A 24,725-nucleotide genomic window follows, 5' to 3' on the forward strand; every position below is an offset into this window, starting at 1 on the left:
GACTACATTTAAATACCAAAAAATCACCTGGTGAGATATGCATTCTCTTGGATTCCCCTTCATTCTCTGCTAACTTCTGGAGGAAAGTCTCAGGGTGCTGCTACTATGGCTTTATTGCCTCTCTAGCACTTGCTGATCTCTCTTCGTCACAAGGGATGGAGGCCTCAGACGCAGAGCCTGCAGAAGGCAATGATATTTAGGTAGAAGACAACCCTGGCTTATTTATCTCCTTGTTTCTTAGAGCCAGACTGCCTGGTTTCAGGGGCAGCCTTGCTGCTTTCCGGTTGTGACCTAGGGTGAGTTACTTAAGGTTTCTGTACCTCAGTTTCCCCATCTAGATGCTTGAGATACAGTGGCACCCCACCATAGGATGGACGGGTTAATGTTAGTCATGTGCCTAGCCGAGTGCCTGGTACATGGTAAGCATCAGCTACATTCATTTTTATGACAACCTTCTGTTGATGGGAAGTGATTCTACCTTTCTGTTCGGGACAACGATGCAGCATTTCCTTTTAAGATATATTCAGGGATCCCTGGGTGGCTCAGCGGTTTAGCACCTGCCTTCAGCCCAGAGTATGATCCTGGAGACCCGGGATCGAGTACCATGTCGGGCTCCCTGCATGGAGCCTGCTTCTCCCTCTGCCTGTGTCTCTGCCTCTCACTCTCTCTCTCTGTCTCTCATGAATAAATAAATAAAATCTTTAAATTTTTTTTAAAAAGATATATTTAGTTCCGTAAGCCAATGAAAAATAAAGATTTGGTTTAAAAACCAGTGGTCCACAGATTTAGCACAAATAGCCAAGCACTGTGGGGTGACAGGCAGATCTGCAGCTGGCCTGCTGCCCCTACCCTTCAACAAAATAAGGTGCATGAAAGAGCACTGGAAGCCGTAGAGTGCTCTCTTCCCTCTCCTCTCCCTCCTCCCTCCCTTCTATCTTCCTTCCTCCCCCCCTCCCTCCTTCCACAAGTAAATAAATAAAGACTCCAGTTAGGTGCTCTGCCTGGCCCTGCAGCTCCAGAGGTGAATAAGTCCTGAAGCGTCCTCCTGGAATTCACAGTCTAGTTGGAGAGGCAGACGAGTAACGAGGTAATTATGACGGTGCCGTAATTGCCCTGATGGTAGATCTCAGCATAGCATGTAATTGGAGCAGAGAGGGGTGGGATTGCCTCACACTGCAGAGGTGCGGGTGGGTCAGAGAGGGTTGCTGAGGCACAACGAGATCTCGAGATCTCGAACACTGAGTAGGAACTATTTGGGTAAAGATTGGGAAGGTGTTTCCCACGGAGAACTCCACCCGTGTAAGGTTGTGCGGCCTTAGAGAGCAAGCAGGGTGTGTTTGCTCAGAAAAATGCAAGTGCGTCGGGCTTGTGGGGTTGTGGGGTTGTGGGGTGCGGGGAGCAGGGCTTAGGTTAAGGCACAAGGCGGGGGTGGGGGGTGGGGGGGTGCAGTTTGCAGGGGTCAGTGATGAAGGAACCAGAAGGCCAAGTCAGAATCCTGGGCTTGATCCTATACTACCCTGAAGCCCCTGCAAGAGCGAAGTACAGCATGACTTGGCACACTGCATTTGGGGAGGGTCATTCAGATGCTGGGCAGTCAGCTTGGAGGGGCAGGCCTGGAGTCTGCACTTGGGGAGTCTCTCAAGCCTGACCCCACAGTCCCCATACCCCAAGCCTCTTCCCCCTCCAGGGAAATTTGGACCCACTCCCTCCTGAGCCATTTGTGAGCCTGGCTCTCAAGAGAGAGGCCCCATCCAGCAAGTTAAAGCAAAGACTGGGTCACCCTGATCCAGTACCCTAACCCAGCTCTGCCATTCTCTGGCTGGGTGGTCTTAAACAAGTTTCTTCCCCTCCAGAAGTCACTTTCTTCATTGGCACCATGGGCAGAATCCCACCTGCTTCAAGGGCCACAGTGAGGCTTAGTCATGGAACTATAAGTGAGAGTCCTTCATGCCTTGTATAGGGCCATGTCTGTGTATGGGGTGGGTGTTTGCTCCCAGTTTCTCAAACTCCCATAGTGCCTGGCTGAGTCAGGGCCTTAACATGCTGGCTCCCAGCTCTAGGCTCTCCACCCTTCTTGTCCTTTCCAGTAAATGCTCTAGGTCATGTCTCAGGGTTCACTCATCAAGTCCCCTGCTGACAGCCCATCCCCGGCTCTGACACCTGCCCCTACCCTGGATAGCCCCACACTAGAGGACCCTCTTACATAAGTCATGCTGCCATCTGTACTTTGATCTCCTTCCTGAGTCACAAGGACAACAGAAGCTCAGGTCAATAGTCTTTTGTCCATAGTTCATCCATCTATCCATCCATCCATCCATCCATCCATCCATCCATCCATTCACTTCCATTCAGCCTCCACGCATCCATTCACCTTCACTGAGTCCCTTCTCTGCCAGTCACAGAGCTAAGCTCTGAGGAGAGAGAGATGAATGAATGAGATGGATTTGTACCTGCTCTCATGCACGGTGTGTTTGTTCAGGAGAACATGAGCATATCTGGGTGAGGGAGTGCAGGGTTCAGAATTTGGGGATGGGAAGCATGAAGCTGGGAGGTCTGTAAGGGTCAGGGCTTAGGCAGGTGGGAAGATAACTGTACCCAGGTAAACAAGATCATTTTAGGCTGTCACAGTATCAGGAGGGCAGGAAATGGAGCCCTCCAAGGAAAGATGGCAGAGTTTGTTGGGGGTGCTGGCAGTGGAGAAGAGCAAAGCCCCAGGGGGCATGTGGACTGGACTTGCTGATGGGGGGGGGGACCCAAGAATCTTGGTGAGCTGCAGCCAGAGAACTTGGCTGGCCCTCCAGGCGGCTCTGAGACTTCTGGGCATAGGGAACCTTCTGCCCCAGCATGGAGAGCTGGGTTCCAATCTTGGGTCTGCCACTCAAGACCTTGGACATGTTCAACACCTTGGACCTTGGACAGATCACCTTCCCTCTTGGACTCTCTTTTTATTATCTCTAGAATGGGAATCATGATAGTACTGTCCTCTTGAGTGAAAATGATAAATTCACATCAGATAACATCAAATAACTCAGCAGAGTGCTGGCACCCAGGAGATGCTAAATGAATGTTAATTTTCACAGTCCATACTCTCTTCCTTCTTCTCACCAGTGGCCATCAAGATGTCCAGGAATCCTGAAGACCCTGCTTGGCTGTGGCTCCTGCTACAGTTTCCCCATCTGTAAAATGGGATAATGACAATGCCTGGTGAATGGGTGCTTGGTCAATATTAGTGGCCACTGTGATAGCCTCAGCACCCAGATGACCCCTTAGCCTGCACCTTGCAGACCCCCTTCTGAGTCTGGCCACTGCATCAGTCCCTGACCTCGCTGCCACCTCTTGCCTCCTCCCCATGGTCTCATGGACTTTAATGCCTCAGGGTCTTTGCTCAAGCAGCTCTCTCTGCCTAGCTCACCATTCCCTCTAGCCAGCTCCCTGCTGTTCTCCTTATTCCAGATCCTTGGGCACTCTATCACATCAGGATCTGTAAGGATCTTTCTTATTTCTTTTATTTATCTGTTTATGATCTGTCCCCCTTAGGTTGAAGGTTCTAGAGGGCATATATATCTTGCTCCCTGCTCTGATCCCAGCTCATAGTACAAGCCTGGGTGCACAGTGCATATTTGCTGAGAGAAGGAAGGAGGACAGGAAGGGAAGGAGGAGGGAAGCAGAAGAGATGAAGGAGGAGGGTGAGGGTAGCAGGATCTGTGGCTGGAGGTGAGGAGGAGTGGCTGGCGGTGGAGAGGTTGGGGAGCCCCACACCCCCTCCTCTGTTTCCTCACAGAATCCTTTTGCAGATTTCCATGGTGCCTATCACCTGAACATGCTTCCTTGTTAATTTTTATTTTATTGTGGTAAGAATATTTGAGATGAGATCCATCCTCTTTAACAGATTCTTAGGCACACAATATAGCGTTGTTAACTACAGGCAGTGTTGAAGAGCAGATCTCTAGAATGGACTCGTCTTGTGTGACTGAAACTTTATACCTGTTGGCGAATAACTCCTCTTCCCCCAGCCCCTGCCCCTGGCACCCACCATTCTACTGTCTGCTCCTACGAGTCCCACAGCTCATGTAACTAGAATCATGCAGTATCCCTCTGTCCTGTGACTGACTTATTTTCCCTCAGCACGATGTCCTTGAGGTTCATCCGGGTTGTTCCATATGGCAGGATTTCCTCTTCTAAAGGCTAAATAATATTCTGCTGTATGTCTATACCACATTTTCTTTTTTTAAAAAAGATTTTATTTATTTATTCATGAGAGAGAGAGAGAGAGAGAGAGGCAGAGACCTAGGCAGAGGGAGAAACAGGCTCCATGCAGGAAGCCTGACGTGGGACTTGATCCCGGGTCTCCAGAATCAGGCCCTGGGCTGAAGGCGGCGCTAAACCGCTGAGCCACCTGGGCTGCCCTATACCACATTTTCTTGATCCATTCGTCTATCCGTGAACATTCAGTTGTCTCCACATCTTGGTTATTGTGACTAATGCTGCACTGAACATCAAACTGGAATTCTGCACAGCAAAGGGAACAGTGAACAGTGAAAAGGCACCCCGTGGAATGGCAGAAAATATCTATGAACCATAAGTCAGATAAGGGATATATGTCCAAAATATATAAGGAACTTCTACAACTCAATAGCAAAAAAAATAAATAGCCCTCTAAAAAATGGACTAATGACTCGAATAGACATCTCTCCAAAGAAAACACTAAAATGGCCAACAGGTATATGAGAAGATGCTCAATGTGGCTAATCATCAGGAAAATGCAAATCAAAACTTCACACCTGTTAGGATGGCTATTACTAAAAAACAATTAAAAAGACAGTGTTGGTGAAGATGTCGAGAAATTGGAACCCTTGCACACTGTTGGTGGGAATGCAAACTGGTGCATCCACTGTGGAAAAAGTATGGAGGTTTCTCAAGACATTAAAAATCACACTATCACATAATCTAGCAATCCCACTTCTGGGTATATGTATCCAAATGAATTGAAATCAAGCTTTCTTTTGAAGTGGTCAGGACTCTTCTTCTCCAGATGTCTATTGGGCAGAGGTCACTAGTCCCCGCTTCCGCCATTCCCACTGCCCCTGGGCCTGGTTGCTTTGTTGGGGTGCTCAGGAAGCATCCTCTGAGGTGATGAGCACTGGGTGTTATATACAACTGATGAGTCACTGAACTCTACCTCTGAAACTAATAATACACTGTATGTTAATTAATTGAATTTAAATAATATAAAATTAAATTTTAAAAAAAGCCCATAAACTTCTAAATCTGGCTTCTCATCAGTGAATGTAGATTTTGTTGAACAAAGGGCCTCTATCGCCACCTACTGGGCATCTGGGGGAAAGATGCCCAAAGAACCCCTCCGGACATCTGGTCATTTATAAATAAATGCCAACAACTGCAAGAGCAACAGCCACGAGTACTCTACGTCAGGCATTGTACCAGGTGCTTTAAAGACATGATGTCTTAATCTCCAACAACCTTGAAATGCGGCTGGGGTTATCCTCGCATTACACAGCGGGATGAGTAAACAGAAAGAATGATCAAAGTCACAGAGCTAGTGAATGGCCAAATCTGGATTCTAACCCAGGTTTCTCTGGTCCCAAAGCAGAGCTGAGCAGTGTCCCAAGGCCTTGCTCTGAGCCCTCCTCAGGACATCTTCCAGCTACCCTGAATGCTAATGCTGGGAACCTCCTGGCAGTTGCCTCCAGAAATGCTTCATGCCTCTCTCTGCTTCAGGGTCTTCTCTCCCTCCTCACTGCACCAGTTAGGTTAACTGAAAGAGCCCACAGGGCCAGGGCAGGCTCATCTCAAAATGTATATCTGATGAATGAATGATGCTCTGAAATGCACATATTTATCCACACCCTACAGATGAGGGAAGGGAGCCTTGGAAGGGGGAAGGTGATTTGCCCATGGTCATACAGCTCTGTTAGGGTAGGACCCTGACAGCAGCACCCTGAATCACCTCCCAAAGGCATCCATCAGGGAAAGCTCCGTGTGGCTGGCCTCCCTCAGGGCTAGCTTAAGCCCCCAGCTCTAGCTTGGGATCAAAAGCAGACCTGCAGGAAGCCCTTCCCATCCCGACTTCCCCAGAAGTAGGACATGCTTTGACGTCAACATATCCACATTCCTGCCCTCCAGTCCCAGGGCGGGGGCACTGATTTCCTCCCTCCAGCCTGGGCATCACAAACAGGAAGCTGGGTCATGTGGGTGGGTTGGGGTGGAGCAGCAGCAGGAGGGGGTGGGGCCCCATCCAGCCTTCATGCCCAGCCACTTCCTACCTGGCCTGGGGCCCCTGGGGAGGGCCAGGGGCTGGCAGTATAATGTGTCCCCGGGGACACACTGTTCCCAAGGCATTCACAAAGGGCCCTCGGTGACTTCCTCCCTGTGGGTGTCCTCTAGCGATTGCACTTGCATTGACTACGATTGATCTCACAGTTTAACGATAATGGCCACCAAGGGCTGAGCGCCTCCTGTGAGTTCTCTCCTTTAGTTCTCATAGACAATCCCGTTCTCTTCCTTCACCAGATAAGGGAACTGAGCTACTGGCAAGTTCTATTGCTTGCCCCAAATCCCACAGCAGTGGGGAAGGGGCAGGGCAGGGATTGGACCCAGAGTGTCTGGCACACAGAGGCCCGGCCGCTGCAGTGCTGCGGGGAAGGGGGGATGGGGATGCAAATCTGAGCCTGTCTCTCCTGGGCTAACCCCTCTTCTGCAGCTCCCTTTTGCCCCAGGGACAAAAACCTGTGCTCTGAGTTTGGCATTCTATGTCCTCTATCTCCTGTTACCCTCACCTCCCCAGTCAGCCTTCCTGCTTTAAGTGTATTGAGCCACTGCTGATCCTGGAAACCATTATTTTTTTCATAAAGACCACAGAGGAGGAATCTGATGGTCAGAGGGGACAGCCATCAGGGATTGGTATCAAATCCATAGAACCAATGGGGGACAGTCAGAATTCATACTTAGGTGTAGCTGGTCTAATGCCTTCCATGTCCAAGGGTCCCAAATGTTACGAGGCCTGTTCAGATGGCAGCTTCCTGGGCCCAACCTGGGAGACGCAGGGAGGGACCTGGGAATCTGCATTGTCAGTGATCTCTCCCCATGAGTTTGAGCATCTCTGCTTCCCAATGCTCTGCGGCCACCAAGGCTGTCTGATGGACTCCCAGTTGTCGCAGAAACTGTGAAGACTTCATCTGGGGGTGCTTTTCTAGCTAGGGGGCCAAGCCACCCAAGGCTCTTATTAGCTGGGGACCACCTCCCAGGAACAGTCTGACTTCTCACTCCCCTTCTCCCTCAGGGTCCTGCAGGGACTACTTCAGCCTTCCCCAGGAGTAGGTGTGTTTCGCAGGCGCGAGGAGGGCTAGGTTGTGCTGTAGGGTGACCTGGAGGGCTGTAGACACGGATGGCTGGCGCCGCCCTGAAGCTCTGATTTGGAAGTCTCCGGTGATGCAGCAGCTACTTCAGGGCCACACCTTGACAACCACAGGTGCAGAGGATGTGAGATGCCCGGGAGGCCAGCCAGCAGGCAGGGGATGGGTGGGGTGGGGCGGGGTGGGGGTGGGGATCACCATTTTCTACCACGTACAGCTGTGCTTCAGTTTCTTCAACGACCCACACGGAAAACAAGAATCCCTGTCTCAGAGTCGTGCTGAGGTTTGAACGGCACATGAGAGTAAGGGACTAGTTTTCGCTTTTCTTCCCACTCAAAAGTCCTTTTCAACTGGTTCCTTCCACAGTGTTTCTGAACAGAGGCATCTGTTTCTTTCCTGAGGCTCTTGGGCTCCAGTTCCCAGGGGCAGGGAGGATTTTTGCCATCTCTCTGATTTCTGTGGAACTTAAAGCACTAGTTCTGTGGGGCAGGTGCTGGTGGTTCAACATCACCCCATTTATTTGACAGATACTGGAGGTGGCTGAGCATCCTCTGGGCACACAGCTGGAAGATGGCAGGGGAGGGAATCAAACTGGGTCTCAGTCTCTAGCAGATCGCAGTGCTTCTCGGGGAGACCACCGCGCTCACCCCAAGGAGGAGACCCCAGGGTCCCGCCCCATCCCCTGCGCGGGTCTGCAGGGCGATTTTTTCAGGTTACGGCGCCCTCTAGTGGTGAGTGAGGAACGCCTGGAGATGAGAGGCTGGAATAGGGGTGGAGGTGGGTGTCCCTCAGGGTTTTATTTATTTTTATTTATTTATTTATATTTTTTGTATATTTTTTATTGGAGTTCGATTTGCCAACGTATAGCATAACACCCAGTGCTCAACCCGCCAAGAGCCCCCCTCAGTGCCCATCACTCAGTCCCCCTCTCCCCCCACCTCTCCTTCCACTATCCCTTGTTCGTTTCCCAGAGTTAGGAGTTTCTCAGGTTCTGTTATCCTCACTGATATTTCCCACTCATTTTCTCTCCTTTCCCCTATAATCTCTTTCGCTATTTCTTATATTCCCCGTATGAGTGAAACCATATGATGTTTGTCCGTCTCCAGGCAGCCCCGGTGGCGCAGCGGTTTAGCGCCGCCTGCAGCCCGGGGTGTGACCCTGGAGACTCAGGATCGAGTCCCACATCGGGCTCCCTGCATGGAGCCTGCTTCTCCCTCTGCCTGTGTCTCTGCCTCTCTCTTCGCTCTCTCTGAGTGAATAAATAAATAAATCTTAAAAAAAAATGTTTGTTCTTATCCGACGGACTTACTTCACTCAGCACAATACCTTCCAGTTCCATCCACTTCGAAGCAAATGGTGGGTATTTGTCATTTCCAATGGCTGAGGAATATTCCATTGTATACATAAACCACATCTTCTTTATCCATTCATCCTTTGATGGACACGGAGGCTCCTTCCACCTTCCACAGTTTGGCTATTGTGGACATTGCTGCTAGAAACATCGGGGTGCAGGTGTCCCGGCGTTTCACTGCATCCGTATCTTTGGGGTGAATCCCCAGCAGTGCAATTGCTGGGTCGTAGGGCAGGTCTATTTTTAACTCTTTGAGGAACCTCCACACAGTTTTCCAGAGTGGCTGCACCAGTTCACATTCCCACCAACAGGGCAAGGGGCTTCCCCTTTCTCCACATCCTCTCCAGCATTTGTTGTTTCCTGCCTTGTTAATTTTCCCCATTCTCACTGGTGTGAGGTGGTATCTCATTGTGGTTTTGATTTGTATTTCCCTGATGGCCAGTGATGCGGAGCATTTTCTTTTTTTTTTTTTTAAGATTTTTTTTTTTTTTTTTTTATTCATAGAGATGCAGAGAGAGAGAGAGAGAGGCAGAGACACAGGCAGAGGGAGAAGCATGCTCCATGCAGGGAGCCCAACATGGGACTCGATCCCTGGGCTGCAGGCGGCGCCAAACTGCTGCGCCACCGGGGCTGCCCTGCGGAGCATTTTCTCTTGTGCTTGTTGGCCATGTGTATGTCTTCTTGCAAGATACATCTATGAAGGCAAGGGGAAAAAAAGCAAAAATGAACTATTGGGACTTAATCAGGATAAAAAGCTTCTGCACAGCAAAAGAAACAGCCAACAAAACTAAAAGACAACCTACAGAATGGGAGAAGATATTTGCAAATGACCTATCAGATAAAGAGCTAGTTTCCAAGATCTATAAAGAACTTATTAAACTCAACAGCAAAGAAACAAATAATCCAATTATGAAATGGGCAAAGGACAGGAACAGAAATTTCACCATCAGGGTTTTAGGCAGGGAGCTCAGCAGGTGTAAAGGCCCAGAGTGGGGAAGAAACCCTGTGAGTGAGCTGGTGGGGTCTGGGCCTGGTGGGGCAGATGGGAGGGGGACGCTGATGGAAGAAAGCCTCTGGAGGGGGGTCACGCCCAACCTCACTGTGCCTTCTGAGCCTCACTGGGAAGTTTGCTTGTCTCCTTCGTGCCCCAGGTCATGTGAGTTTGAATTCTGTCCCTGTCTTATGCCAGCTGGGTGACCTCTGAGTTGCTAAAGCTCTTTGTGTCTCTGTTTCTTCACTAGGGCAATTGGGATGTTAAGCCAACTAGAGTTCCCCTCATGGGGCTCCTGTGAGCAATGAGTGTGCACAAGGAACACTCTTGCAACAGTGGGGGCCTTTGGAAGTGCCCTGTGAGTGCTGGTGGATGTTACTGCTGTTGTTCTGGTTGTTGGAGTGTTCTGGGGCCAGGTGACAGGGTCAGAATCCCAGGGATAGGAGTCTGGCCTCTGAGGAGGGTGGCTTGAAGGGACATGGAATCAGGGAGGGCAAGGAGGGGCTGCTGCAGCCCCCCTGAGGGGGAGTGATAGTCCTGTGGACTGAAGGGCTGATGGGGAGGAGAGGACACATCCCACATGCAATGAGGAGGTAAGATCAATGGGGCTTGGTTGATGGATTGCATATGGTGGGGTCATGGGCGTGAGGGAGAGCGTGAGTCCAACATGACTCCCAAGACCCAGAACTGCACAACTGGACAGAACACGAGATGAGGACCAGGGGGTTGTTATTCAATTGACTGGCATTAAGTAACTGCTTGATGGGGGGTGTGCTGGGGTATGCAGGGAGTCCAGGGCTAGTGTGTAGCTGTGGGGTGGTGGCCTGGAAGAGGTGTCTGGGAGAGAATGGCTGCGAGGCACAGTGCTCCAGGTGAGAGGATTCTGGATCACCTTCATTGAGCCCGTTACTAAAGCCAGGGTCAAGGGCGGCCACCTTGAGGGAGAGGATGCAGATGGGAAGGAAGCAAGGCCTAGTTCTGAGCACCTAGGAAAGCCTACCAGCAACAGCTGTTTAGGGAAGGGTGAGCTGGAAAAGACCCCTGGGGCTAGGGTTTCTGTACCTAACAGCACCTAGCCTAGGAAATGGCATCTCTGTCTGCCAGGCCCGAACCTTCTTCCTCAAAGGGCCTGCTCAGCTCAATTCACCACTTGCTTGCTTTTTCTTTTTTAAGGTTTTATTTATTTATTTGAGAAAGGGAGAGAGAGCATGAGCAGGGGGAGGGCAGCAGAGGCAGAGGGAGAAGCAGACTCCCTGCTGAGCAGGGAACCCAACGCAGCCTCCATCCCAGGACCCTAGGATCCTGACCTGAGCCAAAATCAAGAATCAGACACTTAACTGACTGAGCCGCCCAGGCGCCCCTTCCCTGTTTATTTATTTATTTATTTATTTCCCTATTTCTTTTATTTTTTCTTTTATTTATTTTATTTTTTTATAATAAATTTATTTTTTGTTGGTGTTCAATTTGCCAACATACAGAATAACATCCAGTGCTCATCCCGTCAAGTGCCCCCCTCAGTGCCCGTCACCCAGTCACCCCACCCCCCGCCCTCCTCCCCTTCCACCACCCCTAGTTCGTTTCCCAGAGTTAGGAGTCTTTATGTGCTGTCTCCTTTTCTGATATTTCCCACACATTTCTTCTCCCTTCCCTTATATTCCCTTTCACTATTATTTATATTCCCCAAATGAATGAGAACATACACTGTTTGTCCTTCTCCGATTGACTTACTTCACTCAGCATAATACCCTCCAGTTCCATCCACGTTGAAGCAAATGGTGGGTATTTGTCATTTCTAATGGCTGAGGAATATTCCATTGTATACATAGACCACAGCTTCTTTATCCATTCATCTTTCGATGGACACTGAGGCTGACTGACTGAGCCGCCCAGGCGCCCCTTCCCTGTTTCATTTACTTACTTATTTATTTATTTCCCGATTTCTTTTAGACGCCCCTCCCTTCCTGCCTCTCCTCCACCAGGAGGTCATTTCAGTAATACTTTCTACTCCTTTGCCTCCCTCCTCTTTCCATACCCCTCCTCTGTGTGGCCCAAACAGCCCACATAGTAAAGATCTCACCAAATGCCCCACACCCTCAGCTCCTCTCTATGCATCCTATTATCTGCTTATAAGACTTCCTCTTCGTCTTTAGTTTTCTATGATGTTCCCCGGGTGAGTTTTTATTTGGATTTGTTTTGCTGGGAGGATGTTAGCATTTCTTATAACGGCGGCTTGAGGTCTTTCATAACGTTCATAAAATTTTAGCCACTATCTCTTTGAATGTTGCTTCCACTTTTCTCATTATTCTCTCCTTTGAGAATAGATTTCATGTATGTACTGTGGGCTGAATCGTGTTCCTCCCTCACAAATTCATATGTTGAAGTCCTAACTCCAAGTACCTTGGCATGGGACTGTATTTGGAGAGAAAGCCTTTAGAGAAGAAACTAAGATAGAATGAGGTCCAGAAATGGAGAATCTGTCCTCCTGGAGCCCCCAGACAGGTTCCTAGGTAACTCTGGTGCAGAGGCAAGAATGAGGATGGCACACAGTAGGTGCTCAGGAAATGGGTACCGGGCAAGTGGGAGGTGGCAGAGGGAGCATGCAGGGGGGAGTGCCAATAATCACCTTGAAAGGTCAAGTTAGAGCTGCACTTTAAGAGTTTAAGCAAAATAAATTCTAGAGGACTCTATTACCTAAATGTTTATTAAAACCATATAAATGTCCTAGAAGATAATGCAAGTCAATATTTATATCATGTTTGGGTTGAAAAGTTATTTTATTTTATTTTTTAAAGATTTTATTTATTTATTCGTGAGAGACATGGAGAGAGAGGCAGAGACACAGGCAGAGGGAGAAGCAGGCTCCATGCAGGGAGCCCAACACAGAACTCGATCCTGGGTCTCCAGGATCAGGCCCTGGGCTGAAGGCAGTGCTAAACCGCTGAGCCACCCGGGCTGCCCGAAAAGTTATTTTAAAGATTCACTCCCAGGCAGCCCAAGTGGCTCAGTGGTTTAGCGTTTAGCGCTGCCTTCGGCCCCGGGGCGTGATGCTGGGGACCCGGGATTGAGTCCCACATAGGGCTCCTTGTATGGAGCCTGCTTCTCCCTTTGCCTGTGTCTCTGCCTCTCTCTCTCTCTGTGTCTCTCATGAATAAATAGATAAAATCTTAAAAATAAATAAATAAAGATTCACCCCCAAGGCAAAAAAACAAAAGAAAAGATTAATAGTTTTGGCTACATGAATTATAATTTTTCTCTTTACAAATAAAACCCCTAAGCAAAATTGAAAGTCAAATAAGAGACTAGGAGGAAATATTTCCAATATATCTGGCCAACAAAGGATTATTGTTTTTACTAGCATTCTTAACGATTTGGCAATAACACTTTGCCAAAAAATCAGCCAAGAACAAGGAAAGGCAATTCACAATAAGATAGGCAATACTCAAACAATAAAACGTAGCAATTGCCAATAATAATAAACGGTGATTACAACATCAAGGAGAGGCCATATATGTAAAGTATCCAATTAGTTGAGGATGAAAAATAAATGATACCCAGAGTTAGTGAGGTTATAGGAAAGTAGATAGCCCCATGTTGCTGGGGAAGCTGTAAATTGTTTCAGTGTTTTTGGAGAGCTATTTGGCAGCAGAGGTCTAATGTCTCAGGTCTTTGCATGTTTTTTGACCTAACACTTCCTCTTCAAGGAATTTCTCCTATGGCAATTCTGTAGAAATTGTGAGATGAGCAAAAAAGAACTTCAAGGACCTGCATAATAGGGCTGTTAATAACTGGAAAATTTTGCATACAAATAAAATGTTTATTAATAAGGGAATGATGAATACATTATGGACCATCCAATCAATGGAATACTGTGCAATTCTTAGAATTATTATTTTAAGATTTTATTTATTCATGAGAGACAGAGACAGAGAGAGAGGCAGAGACACAGGCAGAGGGAGAAGCAGGCTCCATGCAGGGAGCCTGATGTGGGACTCAATCCTGGGACCCGGGATCATGCCCTGGGCCGAAGGCAGGCGCTAAACCTCTGAGCCACCCAGGTGTCCCCAATTCTTAGAATTAATGATAAAAAATATATGGTAGCAATTCAGAAACTACTAATACATGGTAGGAGCCCTGGGGGGCAGTTGCCCTAGAAGCCACTGCTCAGCTGAAGAAGCCTCAGGGCCAGAGGAGTAGAGCAGGGTGAGAGGCCTCCTCCCTGGGAGACCCTCAGGGTGATCCTGCCACACTTCCCAGCCCTCTGGGCCTTCTGTCTTTTTCCAGACTTTCACTCAGGCTTGTAACACCTGTACAACCCCTCAGCTGGCCCAATCCTGTCCATACCCCTTCTCTCTCCTTCCCTTCCTGTTCTCTTTCTTACACAACACGCACTCCTGCATCCACTAACACACTCAGATACCACACTCACACCCTCTCTCATACACATCCCCACTGACATGTACCCACAGACACATTCACACACTTATCACTCCCAGAAACTGACACCCATGCACCCACAAACACACTCACACATATACATAGATATACTCAGCCACCATATATTCATATGCACACACACTTTCACACCCACACTCAACACATCCTTACACCACCCATACACACATACACACACATCACTCCCACCCATACATTCGCACATTCACCCACATATTTGCGCATGCTCACACTAACACATTGTCACACATGTTCCTGCACTCACACTTGACACAGTCACTCACACTCATGCACCTCCGTACCCTTCTCTCCAAGATTAGATACTGCTGTTCTGAGCAGTCCCCTCCTCTTCTACATGGACTGGAGCTGGGCTGCCCCTGAGGGCAGGCTCCCTTTAGGTATTTGAGGTGGAGGACATTTCCACACTCACGCTGGGGGGCTGGGGGCTGAGGACGGATCTGCAGACCCCCAGCTCCCTCTCCTTGAGATTCTGTCTTCTGGCTACACTGCCCTCTCTTCCACCTTGTGGCTGCCATCCACCACCCCACCGGAGACCCCCTAAATCACAGAAGACTGGAGCTCATGTGGGGGGACTTGGATGCTCACGGGAGTGGTCCACCCAGGTCCTGAGCTTCATCCCCTTCCACCTCCAGTGACCTTCTCTCCCACTGCCCTCCAGGGACCCTGTCATCATTAGAAACTGCTGCCCTGCAATCCTCCGTGGTTCTCTAGGTTTCCTGTCCCATTCTGAGAACACAGCTTCCCCCCGGCTGTCTTTTCTCAAGCCCCCTACTTCTCCCTTACTCGCAGCTGATGAAATCGGCTCATTCTTCATGGAGTAATAGGGGTTCTCCAGGGGCAAAGCTCACATTCCCACCACCAAACCTACCACCTTCCCACGTGGTAGACCCCTCCTCCCTCCTGCCACACAGCAGATGTTGTCCTCTCACTACAGCCACCCAGCCTTTTGGGCTCTGGATCCCCTCTGGCTTTCTCAAGAAGCCTTGCTCACTTGATTATCCCTTTCTTCAAAATCATTGATACCTTCCTTTTTAGCTGATCTCCCTACAGCACAGTCCACAAACTATGACCCGTGGGCCAAATCGGGCCTGCCAGCGCCCTGAGTGCCGACCACCTCCATCTGTGGCCTGGACCACTGTGATCGCCCAGCACGTCTGTGTGCTTGGCCTCTCCCCAGCCACAGGTCACTGTCCACAGCTTCCCCAGAGCTGGATTGAGCACCTACTGTGTGCCAGGTGCCGGGGGGTAAAATGAGTAAGACAGACTTGTTTCTGCTTCCACCCAGCTTCTGATAGGGTGAGAGAAAGTAAGCCGACAAAATGTGATGATGCTAGGAAGAAAACGGGGTGCTGGAACAGATATCTGCATGGTGCGGTCAGGAAGGGTATTTCTGAGTACGTGACATTTAAGCTGAGGCTTTGATGTGACGAGGCCTTGGCGGGCCCGGTGAGGAGCTCTGGGCCTGATGGCAGAATCTTTGAAGGATTTTAAGCAGAGGCATTACGTAATTGGGTTTACGTTTTGAGAAACTCCCTGCAGCCTCTATGTGGACAATGGACAAGGTGGGGTGAGGTCAGGAGGAGGTGGGAAGCCCTGACCGGCCAGGCCGTGTGCACAGCTCTCAGCCAGGGCAGTGACGCCAGCTGGCAGGATCCACAGGGACGGGGGTGGGGTGGGATGTGTCCCCTGAGGAAAACAGAGGTGCTGTTTCCAAAAGGAGGGGAATGAAGCCTGGGCAGGAAAAAATGGGTGTCCACGTCAGGGACCAGAGTGGAAGGTATCAAAGGGAATATCATGGAGGTGAAGAGTACAAGGAAGGAAAGGGCCATCTACACCTGGGACATGTGGAGGCTCAATGAAAGTTATTGAATGAAGAGCTAACAGGTGTAAAATATGGAGGGCTGTGCACTCCAGAAGGGGAGATCTCTCTTCTCTGCTGCTGATTCAGAAGATGGAAAAAGAATTAGCGATGTTCTAGGGTGGTTTCTCGAAAGTGTTCAAGCTTAGGAGACTGTGGTCCACACGGTCCAGGCTAAGAGAAGCCAAGTTCAGCAGCTATCAGAAAGAACTCCTTCTTGGACACCTTCCCACGGTCTGTCTTCCTCACCTACCGGGTTCTCCATTTGTTCAAGTGGAGAGACATCTGGGGGTGCCTGCTAAGAGCTGGGCACTGCTCTGAGCACCAGAGATACAAGAGTAAACTAGATTTCCTCCCTGCCCCTGAAGAGCTAATGGTTTACCTACCGAAGGAGACAGAAAAGTAAGCGAGTTAGTTCAGATTAACCCAGCCTGGTGGTGTGGGCGTGAAGGGTGGGGTCTTCCAGGGAAGGCTTTCTGGAGGAGGTCATGTGGAAACTATGAGGTCTGAATGGAAAGCAAGTGAGTAGGTGTGACCCAGGCAAAATGTGTGAGTGCATGCACTTGGAGTGGGGGCAGAGAGGGAAGCACGTGCACAAGGGGTATGAATCTCAATCCATAAACCCAGGCATGCATGCAATGGGCTTATTTTCCTCACAACTTCATTTCTACCTTGAGACCCCATTCCACTGGGATTCCCTCCCTTTTCCCCAAGGCCATGGCCAAGTTCCAGGGGCTGTATCATGCCAGGATGTTGATGGGGAGTGGGCATAAAACTCAAGAGCCAATCGTCCGTTCCATCCGTATGGTGATCCAGATGGATCCTAGAGCATCACTTACGTGCTGAGCTCTTGCACACGATTGATTTGCTTTCCGTCCTGTGGCATCTTTCCTGTGATTGTCGAGGGGAGGGGAGATCCCAGGTATGAGAGGGAAGTGCCAGGGGTCAAGGAGACTCAGTTAATATTTAAAAAGTAAGAGCCTTCCACTTTCATAAAGTTGGCTTACTCTGGCTAGGGCATGGCAAAGTGCAAGGTCAGGGTGATAGGGGTGGGAACTGTAGGGGAGCAAGAGAGGGGCAGAGTTGGGGTGGGCCACACATCTTCTCTTTCGTCCATGAAGGAGGGGGTAGCCTGAGCCTGAGAGAGTCACTGTTCTTTCCAGCAGCAGTGGGTGGGCTCTTGAAGGCCATCTGGGGGTCTCACAATTTCACTCTTCCCGGGTCCTGCAGTGAGAGGTCTTCTAGGGAGTTGGGGGCTATTGCGTACCTGTTATGTTACCATAGAAACCAAGGGTAACAGCTAAGTGCCAATCACTTCACTGGGGTCACGGAGATACCAGAGCCCACTTCTCAGCCCCCAGCCAGGACACAACGCCTTTTTCCCTTGCAAACAAATGGGGAATGATAAATAGCCCTTAGAGACTCATTGTCCTGATTTAATCTGATTTAACTGCTTAGCATTAGCTGGGCAATTTTGCAATTTATTAGGAAAACCACAGCTCTGGGAAGAGGCTTAACAGGTGAATCGGGGCTTAAGTGTTTTCTATTTTATGCAAAGGAAGAAGGGGAAAAAACAAGGACTATTTTAAAAAATAAATATTGAGGGCAGCCCCAGTGGCCCAGTGGTTTAGCGCCACCTGCAGCCCAGGGCGTGATCCGGGCTCCCTGCATGGAGCCTGCTTCTGTCTCTGTCTCTCTCTCTCTCTCTGTCTCTCATGAATAAATAAATACAATCTTTTTAAAAATAAAATAAATATTGAAAGGCTATCCTCAAGGTGCAGTATACGTCTTCTCCAAACCAGCTCCTTCTTATACTTTTTTGGTTGCTGTTATTGGCCTGATGAGTCACCCACACTGGTATGAAGCTGTTCCATCTACTAGAAAACCCTTCTTCCTCTTCTCCACATGGAGACCATCTGTTCCCCCTTCAAGATGCTCCTCAGGACTTGCCTCCTCCCAGAAGCCTCCCTTGACCCTCTCAGGGTAGAGCAGGGCTCCCACATCCTCCTGGACTTACCCTGACCACTCTGCTCTAACATCTGCATCCGGTTCTGTTCCGCCCCCCTAGTGGCGAGTTTGGTGAGGCCGAATGTGTGCTGTTAGATTAACTTGCTCCCCGGCTGGGCTCCCCTCGGCCAACTCTCTCTCTAGAAGGCCACCTCGACTTGCCAGATCTCTTTTCCCACTGTCCAGACCCTTCTTGCATTAAACCATGATAATGACATTTCTAGGACTCATACGTTGAAACCCTGATCGCTCAGTGTGACTGCTTTTGGAGATGGAACTTTTGGGGAAGTAAGAAGGGTTAAAAGAGGTGGTAAGGCTGGGCTTGTCCAGTAGCACTGGTGTACTCATAGGGAGAGGAAGAGACACCAGAGATCTCTTGCTCTACATGTGCACAGAGGAAAAGCATGCCAGGATGTGATGACAAGGCAGGAGGAAAGTCACCCACACACCAACCACCCTGCCAGCACCCTAACCTTGGATTTCCAGCCTCTGGAACTGTGAAAAAAATACATTTACGTTGTTTAAACCGCCCAGTCTGTGGTATTCTGTTATGGCAGCCCCAGAAAATTGGGACACAAGTATAGGGGAGGCACCCCCTCCCAATGGCCAAAGAGGCAGTTCTAGCAGCACTACCCTCATCTATAATTGAGGATTCTTTTTCTTTCCAATTTAAAGAGCTGTGGTAGGGCAGCCCGGGTGGCTCAGCAGTTTAGTAGTGCCTGCCTTCGGCCCAGGTTGTGATCCTGGGGACCCGGGATCGAGTCCCGCATCAGGCTCACTGCATGGAGCCTGCTTCTCCCTCTGCCTGTGTCTCTGCCTCTCCCTCTCTCTGTGTGTGTGTGTCTCTCATGAATAAATAAAATGTTATGTTTTTTTAAGAAATAAAAAGCTGTGGTAAAATACATATAACAAAATTTACCATCTGAACCATTTAAAAAATATTTTATTTGTTTATTGGAGAGAGAGAGCAAGAGTGAGCAGAGGGAAGGGGAGAGGGAGAGAGAGAATCTCAAGCCGATTCCACACTGAACACAGAGCCTGATGCAGGGCTCGATCCCATGATCTCAAAATCATGACCTGAGCTGAAAGCAAAGAGTCAGCTGCTTAACTGACTGAGCTACCTGGTGCCCTCCACATCTTAACCATTTATAAGCATACATTTCAGTGGCATTAAGTGCATCTTCATTGTGTAGCCGTCACTATCCTCTATCTCCAGAACATCTTCCCAGACAGAAACTGTGCCCATCAACCATTAACTTTCCACCACCTTCCCTCAGTCCCTGGTCGCCTCTCTTCTGCTATCTCTATGAACTTGACTACTCTAGAGACCGCATGTAAGTAAAATCATGCAGTGTTTGACTTTTTGTGACTGGCTCATCTCACTCAGTGTTATGTCTTCATTTTCTTTTTATTGCATTTTTCCCTACTTGTTTAATTTTAATATGCCTGACACAGGGTTGTGTGTGTGTGTGTGTGTGTGTGTGTGTGTTGGGGGGGGGGGGGTTAGACCGAGCCAGTCAGATCAGTGGCCTGAGTGGGGCCCAGAGTTAGGGGCCAGGTAGCAACCTCCTGGTATTGCAGGGTCTAGGGGAAGGAAGCCGTCCTGGTTCCAGCCCCAGTCCTTCCCCACCACAGCTTCAGCCTGACCCCAGACTCTGAGGTAACCTCGGTCCCGCAGTGTCACCCTAACTTGTCCTCCTCAAGCTTACCTGGATCTGCAAGGCCATTCGCAGGCGCTGCGGTTCCCAGGTCATCTGGTGACATCTCGAGGATTTGCTAAGAGTCGGGTGGGGGCAGTAGATTCATCCAGCACACAGACCTTGACTGCCTGTCCAGCAGTTTCTGCTCACGTCTTTGTGCACTCTCCCAGAACCACAAGAGGGCGACAGTGCTCCATCTTCTGTGAAGAAACTGCCAGACCCTCCAGAGAAGGAGCCCAGAAAGCCCTCTTCTCTTGACCTCTGGACTTGTAGGTTCATTGCCTGGAAGGTGAGAATAGGGGAAAGCTCGTTGTTCCAAGGGGATGGGACCCTGCCAGGGCCAACCTGCTTCCTGACCCCCTGCCCAAGCTACTCCATTGCTCTGTGCCCTATCTGGAGCTTGGGAAGCCTGGCCTGTGGGAGGAAACCCACCTAGGAGTCAACTAGCCAGCAGAGTCCCAGGATCCTCTTGGAGGAAGAGAGGCTGGTTGTAGCAGAAGGAAAGTGTCTCCTGGGGACCTCTTTCCGGGCCCTGGTCTGCTCTTCCAGCATGCTGCCTGGCATCCTCTGCACTGGAGCAGCTCCCTTCTGCAGAGTGTGCTTGGGCCGGTCTCTGCTCACTGTCTGCTATCCACCCTCCAAGGCCCAGCTCTTGTGTGACTTGCTCAGGGAAACTTCACCCAGTACTCTGGCCTCTGTTAACAAAGGCCAACTGAAACAACTCCAGCTGAATCCCCTTCCTGGCCCATCACCCTGCCTATCCCTTCCCCTCCTCACCTCCCCACCCCCGCTCAAGGGTGGAAAGACAGGAAGACTGGGCTGGGAGGGATGGCCCTGAAGTCAAATCTAGACAGCCCTTAGGACTGCCTGGAACTACCTCTCAGAGGGGGCAGAGGCTGAAGGGAGACTAGAATTGCTCAGAACAATGCAGAGGGTTCTGGGTTTTTTTGAAGGTGGGGGGTGGTACCAGAAGGGAGAAAGCACTAGCTGGCAAGGGAGACCAAGGTGACTGGGGAAGGCCAGAGACATCTTACTGGGAAATTTCTTCCATTTTTGTCCTGTGGTGGCAATGCATATCTTCTACCTCCACGTCCCTCCCTCCATGCCTCCATAGTGGGACAGATCTCCCCGGGGGACCTGGAGGTGGGCATGGCCCGTGTGAGGCTGTGAGCATGGCCAGGCTGCAGGCGGCTCCCTGCTCAGTTTAGCAGGAGGAAGGCCTGGCCCTTCCCACGCCCCTCCTGGAATGTAAGGGCTGCTCCTGGGAGTTGAGCAGAAGTGTGACTTTCCCTCTGGAGTCTGAGGTCAGTCAGCCTCCCAGGCCTGGTCCAGCATTCTTGATGGGAAGCCAAAACAAGCAAGGGGCGAGGGGCCAGGGCAGACTCAGAGGCCTGGCCAGCCCCCACCATCTGATTGCCCCTTACTTTCATTCTTTGTAGGAAGGAGGTGTGCTGATGCCAGAAATTGAACCCGGGAGAAGGGGGACATAAACAGCAAGGTTCTACTATTTGGTAGATCCTGTGCTGATCACCTGTAGATGCTGCTAACGATGTCACGAAGGGGCCAACTCCGGATGCAGTATAGGGCCTGAAGGAAGGAGGCCCAGGGGGCTCTGGAGGACAGAGGGTCAGGGTGGGGGAGGAGTGGAACCAAGTAGCGAAGTGATAGAGCACAGCCTATGATACTGGGAAAAAGAATAACCATTAAGACTGAGCACCTCCTACATGCCAGCCACCTCCTGACTCGGATGGTTCATCTTGACACAATCTGCAAGGGGGTTGAGACCTCAAAGATCCTCAAACTGAGCTTGTCCAAAATCCCACAGCAGAGGAAGGCCTGCCCCCAGGCTCTAGGTCTCCTGTGAGCTCTCATCACCCCCTCACCTCCTACCCCCCTACTCCTCCCCACTAGGCACCAACACTGGGGAAACAGCTGCTCCAAGTTGAGCTGCCAGGATGCAGCCTCCCCTGGGCAAAGGTCCCCATGTGACATTTTCTTTCTGCCACAATCAGCCTCCCTTCCTTCTGCTCCGGGCTTGAGGGGATGGTCCTACAGGCCCCACCTGATAGAGGCAGGGGGGTGAGGCACAGAGAAGGGGGCTTCCCGTTGCACAACTCTAGAGGCTAGAGCCCTGCCAGCTTCAGGATGAATGGCAACCCTGGGGGCCCCTGCTTGTTGGGGCAAAGTATGGGTGTGACCTGCAGACTCCTAAACAGGCCCTCTGCACCTGGGCAGCTGGGTGGAGGAGGAGAGGGCTATCGGGCAAGAAGGTCACCCCTGGCCAGGCCAGGAGGGGAGAGGGCTGAGGAAAGCAGACCGGGCTGCCCCAGGCACTCTGTCGATGCCGCTGCCCCTGGGCTTCTAGAAGCTTCCCTTGGGTGTACTTAACAGCCAAGGTCGGGGCTCTGTTCCCATTGTGGATGCCTGGAATATTCATGTTTTCCACATCCCTGTGTGGGATCCAGAACCAGCTTCCAAGAGCCAGGAGAATTGAGCCTGGAGGGAGAGGGGAAGATTCTCTGGCCCTGGAACTGGACTGGTGGCTGTTGTGTATGTCCCTGACTGGGTGGCTTTCTCCCTTTGTCCTTCTAGGTGCACAGCCTCCTTCCCTCCCCTCATCTCCCCACCTTTCTTCTCTTTTCTCCTCCCCCTCCTCTTGTTCCTCCCCCCCAGCCCCCTTCAGACAGTTTACCCACAGAAAAACTGCGATGCTGTGGAAAGAGACCTGGTTCAGATTACAGCTCCACAGTTCACAGCTGTATGATTTGAGGCAGGTTGTTGCTCTCTCTGAGCCTCTCTTCCCTTGTCTGTAAAATGGGATTATAATATCTATCTGATGGGCTGTTTGTGGGGTCAGTGAAATCACAAGTGCATATGTTCTGGGACCATTTGCCCTTGAAAACTACTGAGTCTAGATCCTGGGAATTGCATACAAAAAAAAAAAGACAAGAAATCCTTTTGTCTTTGAGGGCTTATGTACATTAAGTATAAAGTTACTTCATCTGAGTCTTGGTTTTCCGTCTTATAAAATGGGTGTTACTTTTTTTTTTTTTTTAAGATTTTATTTACTTATTCGACGGAGAGAGGGAGAGCACAAGCAGGGGAAGTGGCAGACAGAGAGAAAAGTAGACTTCCCTCTGAGCAGGGAGCCTGACTCAGGGCTCAATCCTAGGACCCCGGGATCATGACCTAAACTGAAGGCAGATGCTTAACAACTGAGGCACCCAGGTGCCCCTCCTTCATGTAAAATGGAAGTAATGATGGGACCTACTTCAGAGAGCTAGAGTGAGGAGTCAGAGATGTCATGGACAACCTTAGCACATAGTAGGTGTTCATTAGATGATTTTTATTATTCTTGTTTGTCCTGCAGGAACCTAGGGAATAAAGGACAGAGAAGTCTCCATATAGAACTCCTCTGAGGCTACCTGTGCTTTGGGCAGCAGGATGGTGAGGGTCAGGGCACAGGCTTTGTACATTGAAGCCTCAGAAGGGAAATATGATATATACCAGGAAGCATGACCCAGGCATTAGTGAAAGCCTGAACAGTCAGGAAAAAGAAGGATGTTTTTATATCACTAAATGGTCTATAGCCATTATGCCTTGAATTCAATCTGTCCTAGCAGCTGCAGAACCACACTGCTCTGAATATGTCTGTTTATGAGTCTGCCTTCCCCTCTAGATTGGTTGGTCCTTGAGGGCAAGGGCCATGCCATACTTGGTTTTGTGTCAAGTGTGGGTATGTGCAGAAACTGATTTAGGAATTGGGCTTTTGATCCAAGGGGTCAAAAGACAGACACCCTGGGACTTCTCCTGAAAGGCTTTTAAAGGGTCACTAAGCTGGTATGATATGAGGAGTCACTGGAGAACATCTTGGTTACCACAGAGGGAGAGCCTGCCTGAGAGTGATGTGATGTCAACCCAGAGGAAAGCAGAACTGAGACAGAAGCAGACACCTGATGACATCATGTGAACCCCTGGATCCAGCCCTTCCTGAAGCAAGAGTGGACCACTTTAGTTGTGTGAGTTGTTTCTTAAGTTGGCTTTCAATCTCTTAAAACCCAAAGAGTCTAGATTAGCATGGTCTTTCTCCTTCCTTTATTTAAAAAAAAAGTCTTGATTATCAAATAAAATCTATGAAAATATCCCCTGACCTAGTAGAAATGAATGATATATTTCCGAGGCACATTTTGCCTTAGCTCTGGAACAGGCATATCTAGGGCTCAATCCTACTTCTGCCTTGAAGGGACTCTGGTTCCCTCATCTGTAAAATGAGGAGACCAGCACTGTTGTGAAGATTCATTGAGAAAAGTAGGAAAATCATGACTTCTTCAGCTTCATAAATGCAACTTCATTACTCTTACCCCATTGCTCCCAAAACTTGGTGTCACTAAATCAGGTGTCCCTGACTTAGCATGCAGGGAAAAGCAGGCCTGAGCAGCTCCACCTTCTCCCTTCCCTTGTTACTCCTGATGCTGCTGCAAGGCTCCACCCCCAGAAATCTGGGCCCTAAAGCTGGCCTGGAGGAAGCCCAAGGAAACTGGTCAGCCTGGTCTGGTCTCCACTGGAAGCTTGCAGGCCTTTATCACCATACACTGTGACTAAATTTGGATCTCAAAATCAGACAATCAGCCTCGGAACTCCTGACAAATTCCAGCAAGTACTAGCTGTTTTCATCGTTTTTTGCAGACAAGGGGAATACTTTTTCCAAGTAACAAGTTTAAATTAAAAGTGGTAATTTGTCATTATAGAAACTTTAGAAAACACAAGGGGAAAAGTCCAATAATATCTGTATCCTGACACAGCCCCCATGGAGAGTTTGCTTCTTTCCTGTTGGTCATTCCAACAGTCTGATTTGGGGGACTGTTGTTTGTTTGCCTGCTTGTTTTTACATCCATGAGATCAAAGTGTATGTGATATATCTTTTATATCTTGATTTTTTTAATATCTTGATTTTTATATCTTTTTAAATATC

General features: G+C 49.6%; 1 long non-coding RNA gene across 6 annotated transcripts in view; it reads left to right on the forward strand.

The window, feature by feature from the left end:
- The first annotated feature begins 913 nt into the window (after positions 1–913).
- LOC140632273 (uncharacterized) overlaps positions 914–24,725 on the forward strand; it is a 47,613-nt gene continuing 23,801 nt past the window's right edge. For 3 of the 6 annotated variants that reach the window (XR_012029783.1, XR_012029785.1, XR_012029786.1), the window contains exons 1-3: positions 918–1,087; positions 19,924–20,042; positions 22,346–23,772. This is a non-coding gene — a long non-coding RNA (uncharacterized lncRNA). Of the gene's footprint in view, positions 1,088–19,923; positions 20,043–22,345; positions 23,773–24,725 lie in introns of all 6 variants that reach the window. The other 3 variants (XR_012029787.1, XR_012029784.1, XR_012029782.1) reach the window with 2 other exon arrangements.

Source organism: Canis lupus, chromosome 4 (assembly GCF_048164855.1).
Source record: "Canis lupus baileyi chromosome 4, mCanLup2.hap1, whole genome shotgun sequence".
In the NCBI taxonomy this organism is placed as follows: Eukaryota; Metazoa; Chordata; class Mammalia; order Carnivora; family Canidae; genus Canis; species Canis lupus.